This window comes from Apus apus, chromosome 1, assembly GCF_020740795.1.
Source record: "Apus apus isolate bApuApu2 chromosome 1, bApuApu2.pri.cur, whole genome shotgun sequence".
Taxonomy (NCBI): Eukaryota; Metazoa; Chordata; class Aves; order Apodiformes; family Apodidae; genus Apus; species Apus apus.
The window spans coordinates 68,900,071-68,918,510 of record NC_067282.1 but is presented as its reverse complement, the minus strand read 5'-3'; the positions used below and the strand labels follow the sequence as shown (position 1 = coordinate 68,918,510).

Here is an 18,440-nt window from a genome sequence, read left to right as displayed (position 1 = left end):
AAGAGAGGAGGAAGGAGACCTGCATGAAGGAGCAAGGAGCTCCTGAAAAAAGTCACATGGAAGAAAGAAGTTCACAGTTTGTGGAAGAAGGGATTTGTTGCTTGGGAGAACTACAGGAGCGTTGTCAGGGTATGTAGGATGGCAACAAGGAAGACCAAAGCCTTTTTAGAACTAAACCTGGCAAAGGACGTAAAAGAGAACAAGAAGGGCCCCTTCAAATACATCAGCGGTAAAAGGAAGAATAGGGAAAATGTGGGCCCACTGCTGAATGAGGTGGGAGGCCTGATAACAGAGGATGCAGAGAAAGTGGAGTTACTGAATACCTTCTTTGCTTCAGTCTTTACTCCTAAGACCAGCCCTTGTGAATCCCAGACCCTGGAAGTAAGAGAGAAAGCCTGGAGAAAGAAAAACTCTCCAGTGGTCAATCAGGATTAGGTTAGAGACCACTTGGGTAAACTGAATGTACACAAATCCATGGGCCCTGATGGGAAGCACCTATGAGTGTTGAGAGAGCTGGCTGATGTTGTTGCCCTACAACTCTCCACCATTTTGGAAAGATCATGGCAAGCAGGAGAGGTGCCTGAGGATTGGAGGAAAGCCAATGTCACTCCAGTCTTAAAAAAGGTCAAGAAGGATGATCCAGGAAACTAGAGACCAGTCAGCCTCACCTCCATTCCTGGAAAAATGATGGAACGGCTCATTTTGGAGGTCATCTCTAAGCACATGGAAGAGATGAAGGTTATCAGGAGTAGCCAGCATGGATTCATCAAGGGGTAGTAATGTTTGACTAACCTGATAGCCTTCTATGATGTTGTGACTGAATGGGTAGATGCAGGAAGACCAGTGGATGTAGGCTACCTTGACCCTAAGCAAGGCTTTTGACACTGTCTCCCATAACATCCTCATGAGCAAGCTCAGGAAGTGTGGGGTAGAAGAGTGGACAGTGAGATGGACTGAGAACTGGTTAAACACTAGAGCCCAGAGGGTGGTGATCAGTGGTGCAGAGTCCAGCTGGAGACCTGTAACTAGTGGAGTTCCCCAGGGATCATGCTGGGTCCAGTTCTGTTCAACATCTTCATCAATGACCTGGATGAGGGGACAGAGTGTATCCTTAGCAAGTTTGCTGATGGTGCAAAACTGGGAGGATTGGCTGATTCCCAGGGAGGCTAGGCAGCCATTCAGCAGGATTTGGACAAGCTGGAGAGTTGGGCAAAGAGGAACCTAATGAGGTTCAAGAAGAATAAGTGTAGAGTCTTGTACCTGGGGAGGAATAACAACATGCACCAGTACAGATTAGGAGCTGACCTGCTAGAAAGCAGCTCCATGAAATAGGACCTTGGAGTCCTGGTGGACAACAAGTTATCCATGGGACAGCAATGTGCCCTTGTGGCCAAGAAGGCCAATGGTATCCTGGTATACATTAAGAAGAGTGTGTCCAGCAGGTCTAGGGAGGTTCTCCTCCCCCTCTACTCTGCCCTAGTGAGACCCCACCTATTGTGTCCAGTTCTGGGCTCCCCAGTTCAAGAGGGACAGGGATTTTTTTGAGAGAATCCAACAGAGGCTACAAGGATGATTAAGGGACTGGAACACCTGTCTTAGGAGAAAAGGCTGAGAGACCTGGGGCTGTTTAGTCTAGAGAACAGAAGACTGAGAGGGGATCTTACTAATGTATATAAGTATCTGAAGGGTGGGTATCAAGAAGGAGGGGCCAATCTCTTTTCAGTCATGCCTGGTGATCAGATGAGGGGCAATGGATGCAAGCTAGAGCACAGCAAGTTCCACCTCAGTATGAAGAAAAACTTCTTTACTGTGAGGGTGAAAGAGCATTGGAACAGGCTGCCCAGAGAGGTTGTAGAGTCTCCTTCTCTGGAGACTTTCAAGACCTGTCTGGATGCATTCCTGTGTGAGCTGCCCTAGGTGGTCCTGCTCTGACAGGGAACTCAATGATCTCCAGAGGTCCCTTCCAACCCCTAACATTCTCTGGTTCTCTGACACTATACCCTCTGCTAGGAAACCATAGCTCTGCAGCTCTTTTTATTCCAGAAAGTCCTGATTCAACTCCAATATATTGGCCATTACATAGTAATTTTTTAAAGACAAATAGTTCTAGAATATCCTGTGACTCAACTTGAACATAATTTTATAGAATTAGAAAAGTAAAAAGTGGATCTTCCAAGTGGTTCAGTGGGCTTGCCATAAGAAAGGGAAAGAGGAAAGAGGATGAGGGCATACAATAAGATAATGACAAAAGAAAGTGGGACTTCTCTTTAGCTCAAGAAGCCCTGACAGTCATATTTAGTTGGCCATTCTTCTTCCTGCCTTTCCTTATATTAGTGGCACAAGAGAGGTGGGACTGGTCTACAAGTACAAGGTATTAGTTCTGCTTGGCAAATTTCAATTTAGGCTAGCAAAAAGCTTGAGAGAATAGCAGGTTTTCTTCAAAGAGGAGGAAGTGTGCATATGTGTAGGTATATCTCAGGGGAAAGCAGGCAAGGATCAGAGGAGGGAAGCTGGTGGAGGAGGCATCATTTTCTGTAAGCAGAAGGTAAAAACTACCTAACCTCCTGTCATTACATAATGGTCTTTTAAACATCAAGAATGTCATTTCCAGTGAAAGATTATTGGAAGCATGAGAGGGCGTGGGGAGCAGCACAGTCATTATGCTGATGTCAGCAGTGGGGCTGCCACTGTTAATATGTTTGCCCTTGCTAAGGACATGTTCGGGCATAGATGGAAATTTGAATCTCTGATTGGGCTGCATTTCTTCACATGGTGGTTCTTCCAGTTCTTTTACCCACACATCTCTGATTCCAGCAGTATAAGAGCACCCTGTACTCTTGAGTTTACATACCCACATCACACCCTCCAGTCAGACCAGAACCAGTCTGTGGTTCGGATGGTACAGTTAAGAAGTTAAAAGACTAGTGATTTGCCTGTGTTTGCATTAGGAATAATGTAGGCCTGTAGGAGTAGGTTTATAGAATTGAAACATCAGGACTGAGGACCTGACTAAAAGTTTCAAGGTGGCTTGTTTTGAACTAGATCTGGCTGTGAATTGAGCATCCATTAGCAGGTGGAGTACCTATGATGTGCATCTTATTTTCAGCAGAAAGAAATCCAGTCTGTGCACTTCCAGACAGCTCCCCATTCCAGACTCAAGGAGTGGGGATGACCTGGTGATTAACCTCAAAAGCACATTTATGCTCTGAACCATAATACTAATGTGGACACACAAGAAATCATGTGCAGCCTTTTGAAATGCCATAGGATGTCCTGCCTGCTTCAGAATAGAGAAGGTCTCCCGTAGACCTGATGTCATAGTTGCCAGCCTTGTGTGTATACCTCATACAGTAGGGCAAATCAAATAACTTGGGCATAGGCAACTGAACCAAGCCCAGACAGTCTGTAGCAAAGCAGAAAAACAGAGGTCCTTTGCATCCTGGGAGATCTTTCTCTTCAGGAAGATTTTGGGAATTCCTGATGGCATTTAGACTTAGATGAGAGCTGGCTAGTGGGAAGGGGAAAGTCTTCAGCAGTACTGTTGTTCCCATATTGCTATTCCTTCCCAGAAGGTACTAGGTAAATAGCTTTCTTCTCGGCTTTATAAATTTAAGTAGAGATTTCTAGTAATGATGACCAGGTTTCTTGGATTGTGGAGAAGTCATAGTAATTGACAATAATGGTCCCACTGGGTTTCAGTCAGGAGTTTAATTTTCAGTTCTTGTTCATGACTTACCTATTTGGAAATAAGCTTGAGGTGGACAGTGTTGCAAAACTCTACAAACATGTGATCCAGACTGGAACTTCAAATTTAAATGTCTGTAAAATGTAGAACTTTTTTTTTAGGGTTTGAATAAAGAACTGCCAGATTTTGGAAGCTTTTGTTCTGTCAGCTTTTGACTGTGAACCTGGGTCAGTGCAGTGCTGCATAAAGTAGTCACTGGGAGTTCTGGGCTAGCATTGTACCTTCTCATGGCTTGGATTAGCCACTACCATAAAGAGGTTGCTCATTGCAGAAAGTGGCGGTGAGATGGCTCAGTAAACAGTGATGCATTTTGCCCAGAGATAGTGACGCAGTGTACCATGGTGTGGTGAAAGGGAGTCATACCGTGGCTTAGTGAGACAGTTCTATGTAATCTCACAAAGTAATGTGACGTAAGATGGCATACATTTCACATAAAAGTGAGATCTGGTCATGGGTGGTACCTGTTTTGCAAGATGAGATGTTAGCATTGCTTCTGCTTTGTAACTGGGCAGCACCCTCAGTGTTGTGGAATTAAGTCTAGCTGACAGAAGCACCAGAGCCCCACAACGATTTTGCTCCATCTTTTTTATGACCAAAGCTAACAAAAGCACAAAAAGATTGAGGCTCTTAGTGCTTGGTAGATTTCACCGGAGCTGTCATGTCAGACTTAAATTGGAGGTGTTGTTTGATAGTGCTTGGATGCCAGATAAGTGTACCAAAGAGATGGAGGAAAACTCAGTTTAAAACATAAATTGCAAACTAATAAACTGCAAACCTGTTCTTTTACCCTGCATTTTCTACCATTCTAATTGCAAAACCCTGTAAAATTAATATTACTGTAACTCAGGATAAGTGCCTTACAAATGGAAGCACTGGTTTTGAGCTGCAGTCTCCTTGTGAAATTCCATGTTAGATCATTAATCTCCTTGAACTCTTCTAAAAATTTCAAGTGGATACAGAAGTCATCTGCACAGTTTATTGTGGTAAACTTATTCCATAACATGGCTCTTAAAAAACAGACATCCCACTAAAAAGACAGCTACACTTTAGCAGGAGGTGTAAAAAGAGGCCAGTATTCTACAAGGTGTATGTAAATCTTCTGACTCCTTTGCGATAAAGTGCAATATAAATGTCTGATGATAATGTGGTTTGGAAACATTGTCTTTGCTCTATGCCTTGTAGTTGGTTGAATGATTTACTGACTAATTATCTGATAGGAGGCAGCAGTAACTTACCCCCAGACCATGTATTAGCAAGGTTGATAAAAAAGACATCTGTAACCAGGGTGCCTCACCCTGCTACATAAAAGGTTGAGTTCCTTTTAAAATAGTAGTACTACCTAATTTAACCCCACAGACAGACAGTTTTCTTCAAAATGTCTCTGTGTGTTCAATGTATGAAAATGTGGAGCCACTGCTGAATAGGGCAAGGACCTGATATCAAAGATTTGGAAATGACCAAGGCACTTAATGTTGCTTTCACCTTGGTTTTTACTAGGATGATTTGTCTTCAGAATTTCCAGGCCTCTGAGAACAGTGGGAAACTGGCACAAGGAAACCTTACCCATGGTAGAGCAGGACCAGGTTATTTAAACAAACTGAACACAAACAAGTCTATGACACCTGACAAGATGTATCCATGAATGCTGATGGAGCTGGTTGATATCATTGCAAAGCCACTGTAGATTACTTCTGTATGGTCTTGGCAAATGGAGAAAGTTCCTGAAGACTGGAAGAAAGCAAGTGTCATACCTGTCTTCAAGAAGAAAAATCTAGGGAACTACAGAATGTTCAACCACACCTTAGTCCCTGGGAAGGTGATGGAGCAAATAATCATGGTGACCATTTCCAGACCCTTAAAGGACAAGAAGGTGATTTGTTGTAGTCAGCATGATTTGCAAAGCAATGGGTGAATTAGTGAATTAGTTAATATTGGAGATCCTGACAGGACATATTGCTTGTTTTGACTTTAGAAAGCCTTTTGACAGTCTTCTGTAAGATACTCATTGACTAACTGGTGAAGTATGGACTAGGTAAGTGATCAGCAAAGTTGATTGAAAACTGGACACACTTCTTGCTGACAACCAGAGAAGCTGTAAGAGGCAGTGGGCAAAAGTTGTAGTAAAGGAAATTCCATTTAAACTTAAGAAAATTTGGTGGGTGTTTTTTGTTGTTGTTGTTGTTTTTTTACTGCAAGGGTGATCAAATGCTGCAACAGGTTGCCCAGAGAGTTATGGAATCTTCATCCTTGGAGACATAGAAAATTGGACATGGTCCTGAGCAACCTGTTATAATTAAGCTTCCTCTGAGCAGTGGGGCTGGACTAGACTATCTCCAGAGGCACTTTCCAATCTTAACACTTGTCCTGTGAATCTGGGTGCTTATGTAACAATATCTGTGTTGCATTCATAGCTCTAATTAGAGAACAAAGGTTGATCTGATGGATGGGCAGAATCCTGTATGTAGAAGAAAACATACTGAGACTCTCACTTTTCTTGTTCCCTTAGATTAGTTTAAAAGCGTCTGAATAGCATCTCTTGGCTGTTTTTTTTTTCCAGACTTCTTTGACATGAAACAACTGCCACAGAACACCTTGCCTTTTGGTAAGGTTTCCTGCTCTACTTGTAAGCATAGAATTTATTTTTTTTAAGTATCTCAGCTCCCACTTGAAAGGCAGAAAGGCAGACTTGTGTGTTCACAGAATAAACAATTAAGAGAGTATGTACAAGATGCTCACTTTCCCCTTAAATCTTTGATAGATTAATGTATATTAACCCATATCTGTGACGCAAAGGCAAGCCAGGGAAGGAATGAAGAAAGAACAAATCTTACACTTTATGCCGCTCAGGTTCTTCAGAAGTATTCCATGGATTCACTTGCATATTGAGGTGATCCCTCTGATCTTACCTGGGTAACTTGCTCTTTCATCTTTTGGCATGAAATCTGCTGACTCAGGCAACAGTATGAAGGTGGATAGCAGAGCCAGCACTGCTATGGCAAAAGATGAGAACTTGGGTGGAAGTAAGGGTATGCCCTTAGTGGCCTGCAGATTCCTTACTGTGCAAACATTTTATGTTCAAAGAAGGAAAAAGCCACCTTGGTCAATTCCAAATACAGGCTTTTTGCTTTGGCAGTCAGGAGGAGAATAAACATGTAACAGTTCTCTTTATAAACAGAATATATTTGTTGTTAAGCCACTGCAGAACAATAAACTTCCTGTCTAAATAATTGTCTATTCCCACCACAGGCTTTGTATGCTGAAAAGATATAGGAACTGGAAGTTCTGATAGAAAATATTGATCTTTTGGTTGAGGTGAACAAGTAGTGATGAGAAGGGAAGGCAGAAGGATGGCCAAATGTAAACTCTGTTCACATTTTTTTCCAAGAGCTTCTACTTGAAGAAACCAGAGAAAATGTCCTTGTTTCATGAGTTCATTATAAAGATCTCCCCTCTGCAATTGAGACATTTAGCCTCTTGGGAAAGACAGCTAAACAGAAATCCATTTACCTTTCACATGTTTTTCATAATTTCCCCTGCTACTTTGGTTAATTAATTATCACTGCTATTTGTGTTTAAACAAGGGGTCTGTCTTCCTCCCTCCTCCCAAGCCCATCTGCTCCTCGGTGACCTTGCTTGTGAAGTCATAGCTGTGCTGACTTTGTGAAAGCACAAACACTTCCATGGCAACAGACAGCTGTGTCACAAAGACAGGGCTCTGACCTCACAGCAGGAAGGACTGGGCTGGTGGTGGGGGAGAGATTTTCTACCACAAACACAGAAGCGTTTGATGATAACAGAGAGTAAGACAAGGCATTCTATCCAGAACAAACGATCTTGCTGTTTGACTGCTTCCACTTCAGAAGTTGTCCATCACTTTAAATTCTCTTCTTCAAAGAATCTTTTTAAACTTGTATGTTTTTCATGCAAGGGGAATGGTTTCTCCCTCAGATCTCAGCTCAGAAGGCACCTCCAGGAAGAAGTAGGGGACAGATTTAATCACAGAGAACATAGGCCTGAGTTTCTACAAAGCCAGGGAGGTGTCCAAATCCAAATATTTGTTTATTCAGTTTGGTCAAACAAACCTAAGTCTTGAGATGCAGTCTCATTTTTATTCACGTAAATTTCTATCTTAGTCTACCCCCACCCAAACTGCCTATCTTCTGAATGAAATCAGGTGCTCCTGTGCAGAGCAATCTAGCAATGAAAGCTTTCTTTTATAAACATTTGCATGGCTGGATGGGAAGTGAAAATCAGGTCCCATGATCACAAAGCATTTTTAATGTAGGTGCAACAAGACACATCAAAGCTAAATTACAAACAAGTGGCACTCCACAAGCTGTCTGCAGAAAATGGCTCTGCATGTATTGATTGTGAGGCTACAGAAAATGTATCTTGATCAGTCTGTTGCTGTCTTCTTCCTTGCCTGACTGCTTGGTTGTTCCTTGAAATGCCACAGTCTTCAAATTCACACACCTCCTTTGTTAGCTAAGAGTAGCCACTGTTTCAGTGTCAGTCATTGCTGCTTATTGCCTGACAACAATATAAAGTGCAGTATGGTACTGTGATAGGCTAATTGGGTCAAAACAATTCTCCCATTTAGATCTATTCCATGATGAAATCACACTCATTCAGAGCATGCGTGGTGGGGCTCCACTGACATGACTGACCTACAGCAAACCATTTACTTTTCTGGAGTCCATTTTCTTTTGGGTGACGTGGAGAATTATAGCACTTATATTACACCTTACCTTCACCACATCTCACGTAGCCTTATAGATAGGTAGGACTCAGCAACCCCATGTTGTAAATGACAATACTGAATCACAGTGAGAGGAAACAATTTATTCAGGTTCTTGTGTCTATTGTCAAACTAGAAAAAATTATTTCCAGAATTGCACATTTGTTATTGAGATGCCAAGGCACCACCTGCCTTTTCTGATGGAATTTTTTGATAGGTGAGTGGGTGAGTGGAAGGAGTTGGAGGGATGAAAGAAGAGGACTGAGAGGAAACACTTCATTTTTACACTAGGATCTGTTTACAACACTTTGGGGAATTTAAGTGACCTAGTAGAAAATTTTAAGTTTTGCCTAGTCAATCCTTGGAGGCTGAATTTAAGGGAAAATCACACCCTTTGTGTCCCATTGAATGGCTCTTACCCAAGTATCATTTTATTTCATGTGTGATTTGTTCTTAGCATCCCACCCAGCTGCTGCAGCTGTTTACTTTGTATCCCATCTGATTGCCTCCTTATGTCTTCTCATCTGGCCCAGTTCTTACGTCATGCTTGATTTTCACTAGAACATCAACCATTTTTCAGTGTCATGATCTCTGTGATCTCTGTTCTATACACAGACCTTATTTTCCATGTTCTCTTGCTTGGATGTTTGGACCTAAGAACACACATACTATACTTGCTCCACCCACCTGGATCTACTGTAGTCTCCTCACAGGCATTAATGCAGCTTTTTCTGGTTTGCCATGGCCATATGTTTGGTTTGGTTGTGTTTTGTTCTTGCAAAAGTGATTTTCTTAGAGTTCTGCACCCTACATAGTGTGGAATGATTATTGCTGTCAAATCTAGAGATCCAGCAACCTCTGATCACTGTAACAGAATAGCTGGTAGAACCCAGAAAGAACCTGGTCTTTCTGTTCTGCCATTCAGCCTGCCTGTGCCTTTGCTCTAGTGTAATATCCACAAGAAGACCATGGGGAAAGCTTGTTTTGGGACAGCAGTAATGTTATATTTAAGTGTGCTTTTAAAAAAAGAAAAAGGGCAAGAAGTTTCTTTAGTTTGGCGTGTTCTATCAGAGGCAAGATAATAGAATTTCTAAACCCATTGATTTTATGGCATTAAGAATCTGCTTGATAAGTCAGTCTATGTACACTGGTGATCACTATCTCCCGCTGTATAAGCAGTACTGTCCCCATTTCATTTTCAATAAGAAATTGAGGGAGACTTAGCTTTGCTGGAAAATATGGGGAAAATAAGTAGCATAAAATCTCTGTTCTGTTGGGGTACTGCATAGCTATTTATCATTAAATACTGTAGAGGTCAGAAAGGAAAAATGTTGAAAAAATAGTGTGAGGAAAGAGTTCTTAATGTGAATGCTAGGCTCCCCCAGGAGGCAGTGCAGGGGGCCCACTGCTTGTGGGGTGCTCAGAGATGCTTCAGCACCAGCCTTTCCAATGGGCAGCCTCAAAGGAAACAGGCAGGGGAGCTACGTACAGGAGGTGCTTGTGACTACTTTAAGATGTGTGTGACCACCAAGGAGTAGCTGCTCTCAGCAGGACGTGATGCAGGGAAAGGAGCAGGAATTGGGGTTGTGGGAACATTCAAATTCCTTGCAGCCCTGTGCATGTGAAGCACATACAGTATTGAAACACTTCTTAGTTCTGGGGTGAAAAAGGATTGTAGCTCCCTTACCGAGTGTCTGAGAAAGAAGAGAAAGAAATGAGGGAAGGTGGAGGCACAAGCAGACCTGTGGTGTTGCCAGGTACCTTGGCCAGATAGATGCTCAATATCCCTTTCCAAATGCTGCCTCTCTCCATGGGGCTGTCCAAGTCTGTTTTCTACTTGGCTGACTGTGCTATTGAGTCCCATTTGGAAGGATTCACATGTGACCTAAGACTGTCCTCTAGATGTCTGTCTCTGTCCTCTACAACATAAATAATGCAAAAACAAACATGCCAAACAGTAACCTTCACTTGTCTCCCTGACACTGCTGGAGGGAGGGAGAGAGGGAGAAAAGTCGGGAGGGAGTACAAGCAAGTGAATAAGCAAACTCCATGCTAGGCAGGCAGGAGACTGGCAAGGAGAGGCAAGATATGGCATGAGGAACCAGGAGAGCAGTTAGATTAGCTCCACACACAGCTCTGCTGTTTTAGACTAGGATGGCTGTCTTCTGGGGCACTTATGTTTATGAACAAGACCAGGGAAGCTTCTAGCCCAAACCTTGAGCAGAGCAGCCCCGCTCCCTAGCCAGGGTGTATAGGAAGCTGGGGCTTCTGGCCATTTCTGCTTAGTATGGGCCACTGCTGGATTTGAGGGAAGGGGCAATTACCATATGCAAGTTAAAATCTTCGTTGTGCTGCTCAACTGTCCTGGTGTTATCAAGCAAATCAGTTAATGTTGCACACTGCATGTTCTCTTCCCTATGCCTTCCCCCCTCCCCCCAAGTCTCTAAAGTGGAGAAGAGGATCCCTTTTTCCTACTGAATGTACTCGTGATGCAAGTATTCATTAATTGCGGATACAGTTGTACGCGGCATGTGTGCTAAAGTACTGTCGGCTTTGTGTGGAAGACAAATGCATGCAGACTTAAATAGCTGAGATTTTTATCTTTCTCCTCCTGAAAAATATGCAGCAAGTTATCCCTATCTTGGGAGTTGGCAATGAAAAAAGATATTTCTTTATTTTTGTTTTCTCTCGCTGAGATACAGTGAGGTAGGGGAATGGCCTGCATATTTCTTCCAAAGAGAAGGGCTTCCCCATTCCAACAGTGGAGTGTTTCTGTCAGGCTACAAATTGTGAGACTTTCTTCATTTGTATGTGGAAGAAAAGCAGAAGCTTTTTTCTTTTTCTGTTGTCCTCTTGAAACTTCACTGCAGCGGATTCTAGAAAAAAGAGTAAAACAATTATAATTTTTGACACAAAGGAAATATTTTCCCTGTTTGATAGTCTGAAATACTACTGCAGTGGGAACTACAGTAGGTGGAGTCCTGAGGTTCTCACATGGACAAGTACAGTGGCCAGCAAATGCTTTGGTAACTGTGAAAGCTCTGGGTGCCCAGGGAAAGCACATGTCTGGAGGATCATGGAGTGGCTGGTGCAGGCTTGCACCATAATAAGGATTGTGCAGCAATTCATTCCTAGAGCCAAGCTGGCATAGGCCTGAATCTGATAAATACATATAGGATATGTGGGATGGTATCTTGCTGCAAAGGAGCCCCCTGGACAGATGGTAAAGGCCAGGCCTCAGCTCAGCTTCTGATCAGGGTCCAAGAGCTAGGCAGATAACTCTCCAAGCCAGCTGTGAGGCAGGAGAGAGGACCATGCACAGGGAAATAAGGACAAGGGTGTCAGCCTGAGAATCTTGGCATCCAGGTGCCTTTGGAGCTGGACTGTCCTGCTCCCAGTGGATTTAAAGCTGAAGGAAATCCAAGTTTCTGAGATGATCAGATGCACCAGCTTACGCATAAACCGGAAGCATTTTGAGGAGTGCAAAGGAAAAAGCTGGAAGATGGAAGAGGGTGAGATTGTTGGCATGCAGGAATACTGGGTAACTTGCTACCTTGAAAGAGAGCTGGGTAAGCTGCTGTGGGCTGATTGCCTAGGCACTGCTGCCCTGTTCTGCTGAGCTGTGTTTGCACAGAGCTCAAACAGAGCTTGTTCCAAGCCATCGTCTTTGCACTTGGAACCTGCCTTCCCATCTGCTCACCTGCTGTCCATCATTGCCAACACTCCGGGATTAATGTTCCCACTCTTCCATGCCAGCAGTCTGACTCCCTCAAGCTTTTGTAGGTTGCTTTCACAAGGATTGGATCAACTATTCTCCTGTCCCGCTTTTCAGCATGTACCAACTCAATCTCTGTCATACTCGCACGCTCTCCCATGCACACATATGTAAACTTCAGGTAAATTCCTTTTGCTTGTTCTGTTGCTCACAATAATAAGAGAGGTGTTTGCTTCAGCAGTGTGGTTATCCCATGTCTAAGAAATTGTCTCTTCATTTTTCTTCTTTGGTTGGAGGAAGGCAGTTCTATGCAGAGCTTGCAAAAATTTCTTTGCACCTTTATTAATAGCGAGCAGAATTTTGTCTCTGGTGTGTGACAGGGAAGCCTGAACCATTATTTTAAAATTTTATTTAAAAAGCAACAACAGTGACAAAAAGCTTACAAAAGAATGTCTGTGTCTCACCACATAGATCTTCATCATCTCTTAGCTATATGCAGAATAGCCCATTTTCCTCTCAGCCCTTTGACCTGATGGGACTCAATTCTTAAAGAAATGGGATTTATGATTCACACGGGTTTTTAATATGCCATCAGAATGCTGCTATGTCTGAAAAGCTGTGCTATTTCTTTCAAATCCCAGCAGACCCTCTCACCAATATTGACTTGTAGATGAAAGCTACCATGTGCCTTTAAAATAAAGAAAGATGCTGAGACTTGTCAGCACACAGTTGTAGGGCACAGGCATCTGGGTCTACCACAGAAATGGTGGTGGCAGGGAATTTATAGGCCTTTTATTCTGGCAGAGCATCCACAGGGCTCCGATCCCTTGCTGAGTGGAGAGGAGCTATTTGTGTGCTGACCTGTGAGCCTGTCTCAGGGTGGCACGAAGTGCATGTTTATGGGCAGCCATACTAGCTTGCCTTAACTCTGAACCTGTCAGAATTTTACAGGGGAAATAGAGGTGGTCACTTCGACGACAGAGAGTTTTCCATCACATGGGACCTGCTTCCTGAGCCTTGTCCCCATGCATTCTGTTGGCTGTGTTTCTTCACATGGGTCAGGCTGTGCTTACAGCATGCATGGCATAAGCTCATGCTTCTGATGTTGGCAGCTAGGCAGAGTGTGTGTTGTACTAGGCTTTTTCTGAGCCCACAGCATTGTGGAGTGTTGAAGTAAATAGTGTGGACACAAATTTTGTGAAGGGCTCAGACCTATGATAAAATAATAATGGATTTACTGTTGGCTGTAGCTTTCTCACTCTCCTCATGTACACTCTTAGCAAGTGCTGGGAGGGAGACTAGAGATGTGCTGTATCAGATGCATCTAAGGCTGATTTTTTGCATTTATAATGTTTTAATAATACTCCTTTTCTGCCTTGGAAACAAAACACAACCTTATCACCCTCTCTGAGTTTACAGTAGGTTCAAGACAGATGTTTCTGATAAACTGTTTTCAGAGTCCAGGGTGGCTTAAAAGCAGGCAAGATAATTATGGTGGGGGAATACTCAAATTGAGAAATAATAAGGAAAGAAAGGAGTTCATGTACATGTGGGGTACATGTAAATGTGGAATACATGCATATCTGTGTGACAGGATGTGAACGTCAACTGCTCTCTCTGAGTGTATGTGTGTCATCTGCTTGGGCTAATGAATTTCTGTGCCTTAAGAAGTCACCCAGCACTGCCTGTCTGTGCATGTTTTCCTGCCCTTAGGATAATGACTTGATCCACAGTGGTAGTTAAATTTGGCTTTAGTCCCTTGTATTTGCTAAGATCATGCCCACAGAGTTATACAACTTTGGCTGATGGTGAGGCACAGTCAACTGATTATCTGTGTCAAAGCTATTTATTTTAGCCTTTTATGTAGTTCTTTTCTTGTTCCTGTTAGTGCTGCAAAGTGAAAGCTGTGTGAGTTTTTCAAGCTGACCACTGAGAGTTGCTCCAGCATCTTTCTAAAAAAGATTAGAGGAGATTGAAGGGGATGCTAATAGTCTCCCTCCTCACAGAGGTTTGGCTGCTGGAACTCAGAGGAAGCTTTAAGACTGTGCAGGTGAGATGACTCACCCTTATTTTGGAGGCCTTGGACAGAGTGTCCCAGGCAGCACTATTGGAGGCTTCTTTAGGACCAGTCACCCTTCCTGTGGGAGCTGCTTTTAAAGGGAACCTTCACAGTTCAGCCCCTGCCTGAGCTACATCACACTAAGTGCCAGTCTCTGGTTCAGCCACAGCCAGGCCTGTTAATCTGGACCCCCAACCTGCAGCTGATGTGCCAGCCTGGCCACAGCCCAGCTCCCTCACCATGGCTCTGCCCAGCCATCACAGGGCTATATCTGACCCTGGGTACCTGCACCAGGACTGACCCTGAACCCAGCCTGCAGGCTGATGGCCTGGCCTGGCCTCAACCCATCTCAGCCCCTTTCCCAGGGCCCTGTCTGGCCATCCCAGGGCTTTTGACCCTGGGTATTCTCACCAGGCCAGATTCTGACTGCCACTTTTTTCTTCCTAGTGCCTGAACACAGAGGACACTGATGCTGGAACAGAACTAAAAAATATTTTTTTTTATTACATACAAGATGATCAGTATGCTGAGGTGTTATCTCCAAACTTTGATATGTATCTGGTATCTTGCTGGGTTCAGGACTATGTGAGAGAGATAATGAGATAGACTGGCTGATTTGTCTCACAAACTAGAGCCAGGCTGATCGTGAGCAGTCTGAGTTTCCTACTAGGGGATAAGAAAGGTAGTGTACAATAGACTAGTATTATGGCTAGACAGAGGATTGATATCAACTGTATAAAATCATTAGGAGCACAGGCAGTTGTCACCTGGACCCTTAGTCCTGTGAAATAAGAAATTTTGTGGCATGGGTTTAATTTAATAATGAGCTTATCATAAATACAAGGTGCCCCTTATGGGAAACACAAACGTTTGAGCACTCATCTCTCTCACCAGACAGGGCAAATAAGAAAAAAAAAAAAAAATTTGTCTTTAAATGACAAGCATGGAGGAGGAAAGACTCTAAAAAATGTGAAAGCATTTCACTTGCTTCAGGTTCAGTTTCTAAATCTCAGCCTCTTCAGGGCCTCATGGAAGCTGGAACATAGGACCTATCACGTGCTAACTCTATTTTATGGGCTCTGCACCCCGCTGGACTATCTCTTCCGCAGGGCATTAGACTCTTAAGTCTGAGTTACCACAGAGAGCAGTTTTATTCCATCAAAACAAAGAAAAATGTTTCGGTCAACCTTAGTGATGATTATGCAGCCAAGCACGAGGAGTATAAACAAAACAAAACATATTTTCACTGTGCGTAGCTTTTCATTCTAGATTAGAGCAAATAACCAGAAAGACTATTGGTCTCCCATGAGAGAGCAATGTGTTGGTGAATCTTCCGTAAAAAGATGCAGCAACTTTGAGAATAAAATGGCCGTTGGGGAGAATTTTTGAAACAGATTTAAAGGGGAAATATGCAGAAAGCAAAGAGGGAGGAATTTCATGCTGCTTCCACCAAAATAGTAATAATGCTTTGCCCAGTGCGTATGCTTTACTGCTTACTGTAGCCAAGAGCAAAATTCCCTGCCCACCAAACAGAATAAGCAAAAGGCAAGGCTGCCTTTGCAGGCAGAAAAACTTCACGGGTGCATCTATCAAATCCTGCAATGGGACTGGTGAAGCACACAAGCTTCAAGGCATCAGTAATGAGAGCTGGAGAATAGAAAACCCTCAGCAGTATGGGCTCAATAATTAATCAAAGCTGAAAATCTTTCTAACAAAGGCAGCAGCTGCAGCAAAACGGAGAGAGAGCATTTAAAGTGTTTGGGGTCTGAACAAGAAAGGAGGAGATCTCCTAAAATAAGCTTTATCAAGGGATGGGGAAAGAATGGTCACAGCATTTCCCTTCCCAGTTTTCTCCAGAATGCATTAAAGCCAATACGCCAATAGACAGGGATGATACTAATTTCTTGCTTTTTCTGATCCATTTAAGTGTCTCTACCAGTGGCTAGCTACTATTATAAGAGGTCATTCTACAGAAGAAAAGCTCCTGTTCTGGGGGTCTGCATCCTGGAGATGTCTATGGTTTTCAGGGTGACACCATGAATGTGTTTCTCAAGGTCCCTGTTCTAATGTATAAAGTTGTCTGGCAGAATTCCCAGATGAGACTCAAGCCTTACTTAATTATGAATCAAAGTCTTAATGTAATACCTTGTGCTTCTGCCCCTTTCAAATTGAGGACCTCAGGTTGCATCTCACACCAAAGGGGGGAGGTGGTTCATATATAGTTGGTTGTGAATGGCAGATACACTGCAGCAGTAGCAGGTGTGAAATAAGAGCCTTGTGATCCTGTCTCCTATGCACATAATGAGCCACAGGGTTTCCAAGGCCGTAGAAAGACAAGCTGTTGTTCACCACAGAGTTTTGACTAAGCACTTGAAAGTCTTCTGTCCTGAAGCTTGATGATGCTTCTAAGGTATAGACCAAGATAGTATAGCGATGGCTTCTATGAAGAAACAAAGTAAGTCCAGTGGGTGTGCTGACAAGAATACTTTTCTTGTGATGGTGAGAAATATTTGTCCAAGTGCCTGAATTGCCCACACGGTGATTCATGGTTTTGTCATGAACATGCCATAGGGACTTCAGTTTCCCTATCTAGTAGTGAGTTCTCACAACTGAAGAAGCGCTCGTTGGTTGAGAACTTGGCAGCAAACCTGCTCAGGAAAACAGCTACTGAGGGACACATTACCATTATATGCCATGCTCTTCTGCAGCTGTCCTGTGGACACATGGCCTGTTTCCAAAGGCTTTGATCCTGAGAGAGCTACAAACTTCTCTGTGAGGCTGTATCACTTCCTTACATAGCTGCATGATGTGCTTGGTAAGGTAAAGTCAGATGACAGAGCAGTACCAGTGACTTGGATCTGTATACTGGAGTTCTCTGGTGAATGAAGAAAAGGTTTATAAATCCTTGCCCTGCCAAAGGTGGCACCTGCATCTTTGTGTGACATCTCCACAGTGGGACCTTTGCTCTTACTCTTGTGCCTCTCACCTGCAAAATACACTCCTTTTTTTTTCCTCCTTGTAAGAAGAAAAGATAATTGTTGTTGTTTACGATTATGGGAAGCAGGCAAATAAAAATGGGGATGGGGCCAAATGAGAACTAATAAATAAAATGGATTAGGCAGATAGATGGAAAACAAATTAGCTGTGAAGCCAGTGCCAAATAGAATAGAAAATCATTTCCACCCAATAGCCAGCTGAAAGATTTAGCAAGACAAGAAGGAAATAATCAAGATTGCCTAATTGCCAAGTAACCTCTCAGTCTTTCTTTTATTCCCTTTCTTCCCTGATACAATCTGTCTCAGATTTCTCTGTTAAAATGGAGGGAAACATATTTAGATCTGGTCTGCAATGTGAACTGCAAAACAGGCACAAAGAAATTTCCTCTGAAAGAAAGGCCCTTTGAGTAACGTGCCATACAGCTGCCTCACAAGATTTTTGGCCAAAGGAATATAAGATATGCCAGCAAATGCCATGTATGCTCTTCCCTTCTGGGTTGCCTCTATTATCTAGCATGTAACATGCGAAGTTTGATACGTGAATGGTTGGTGAAGAGCTAGTAAATAGTGGGGATTCTAGATGATTTTTAAGATCCCTTCCAACTCAATCCATCAGTGCCTGGCTGATGGTTGCTCTATGACAGTTCAAAGACCGTAACCAGAAAAAGCCAATCTTGATTGCCACATGCTGAGGAGAGCTGTGCATAGTGGGTAGAAGTTTCACCTGCATGGGTTTGCTGCAGTTTCCAGCTGCAGTGGGGTGACCAACTGCCTGCTCTTCCTAAGGGAGCTGACTTTGTCCAGCAGCTCTTAGGTGGAGGAGGGGTGAGTTTGGAGCTCTTTCTGGGATTGTGTGTAAACGCTCGATGTTATTTTTTACTGAATGCTTCCTGTCAAGTAGGAAAGAGGGCAACACATTATTTAGGCCAGTTATTTCCTTTAAAATACCATTAGGCTGGTATCTATGATATTTTCATTTGTTTTCCTGGATTAAAGGAGATAGAAGAATCCCTTGTGAGTGTCTTGGTTGTTTTCAGGGCTGTGATTAGCCTTTGCATTTAAGTCTTCCTTCATTATTGAAAACCTAATAACTTTCTGAGTTGATGAAAAATGTGATGTTACTAAATGAGGCAAGTAGAAAGTTAAAATGGAGATCTCTGTGGTTTAGACCTGAGTGCCTCTGAAAG

The 18,440-nt window shown here is 43.1% G+C and overlaps 1 protein-coding gene across 1 annotated transcript in view; it reads left to right on the top strand.

The window, feature by feature from the left end:
- The window catches only part of LSAMP (limbic system associated membrane protein), a 1,031,747-nt gene that overhangs the window by 506,337 nt on the left and 506,970 nt on the right, over positions 1-18,440 (top strand). The gene's annotated exons all lie outside the window — the stretch shown is intronic.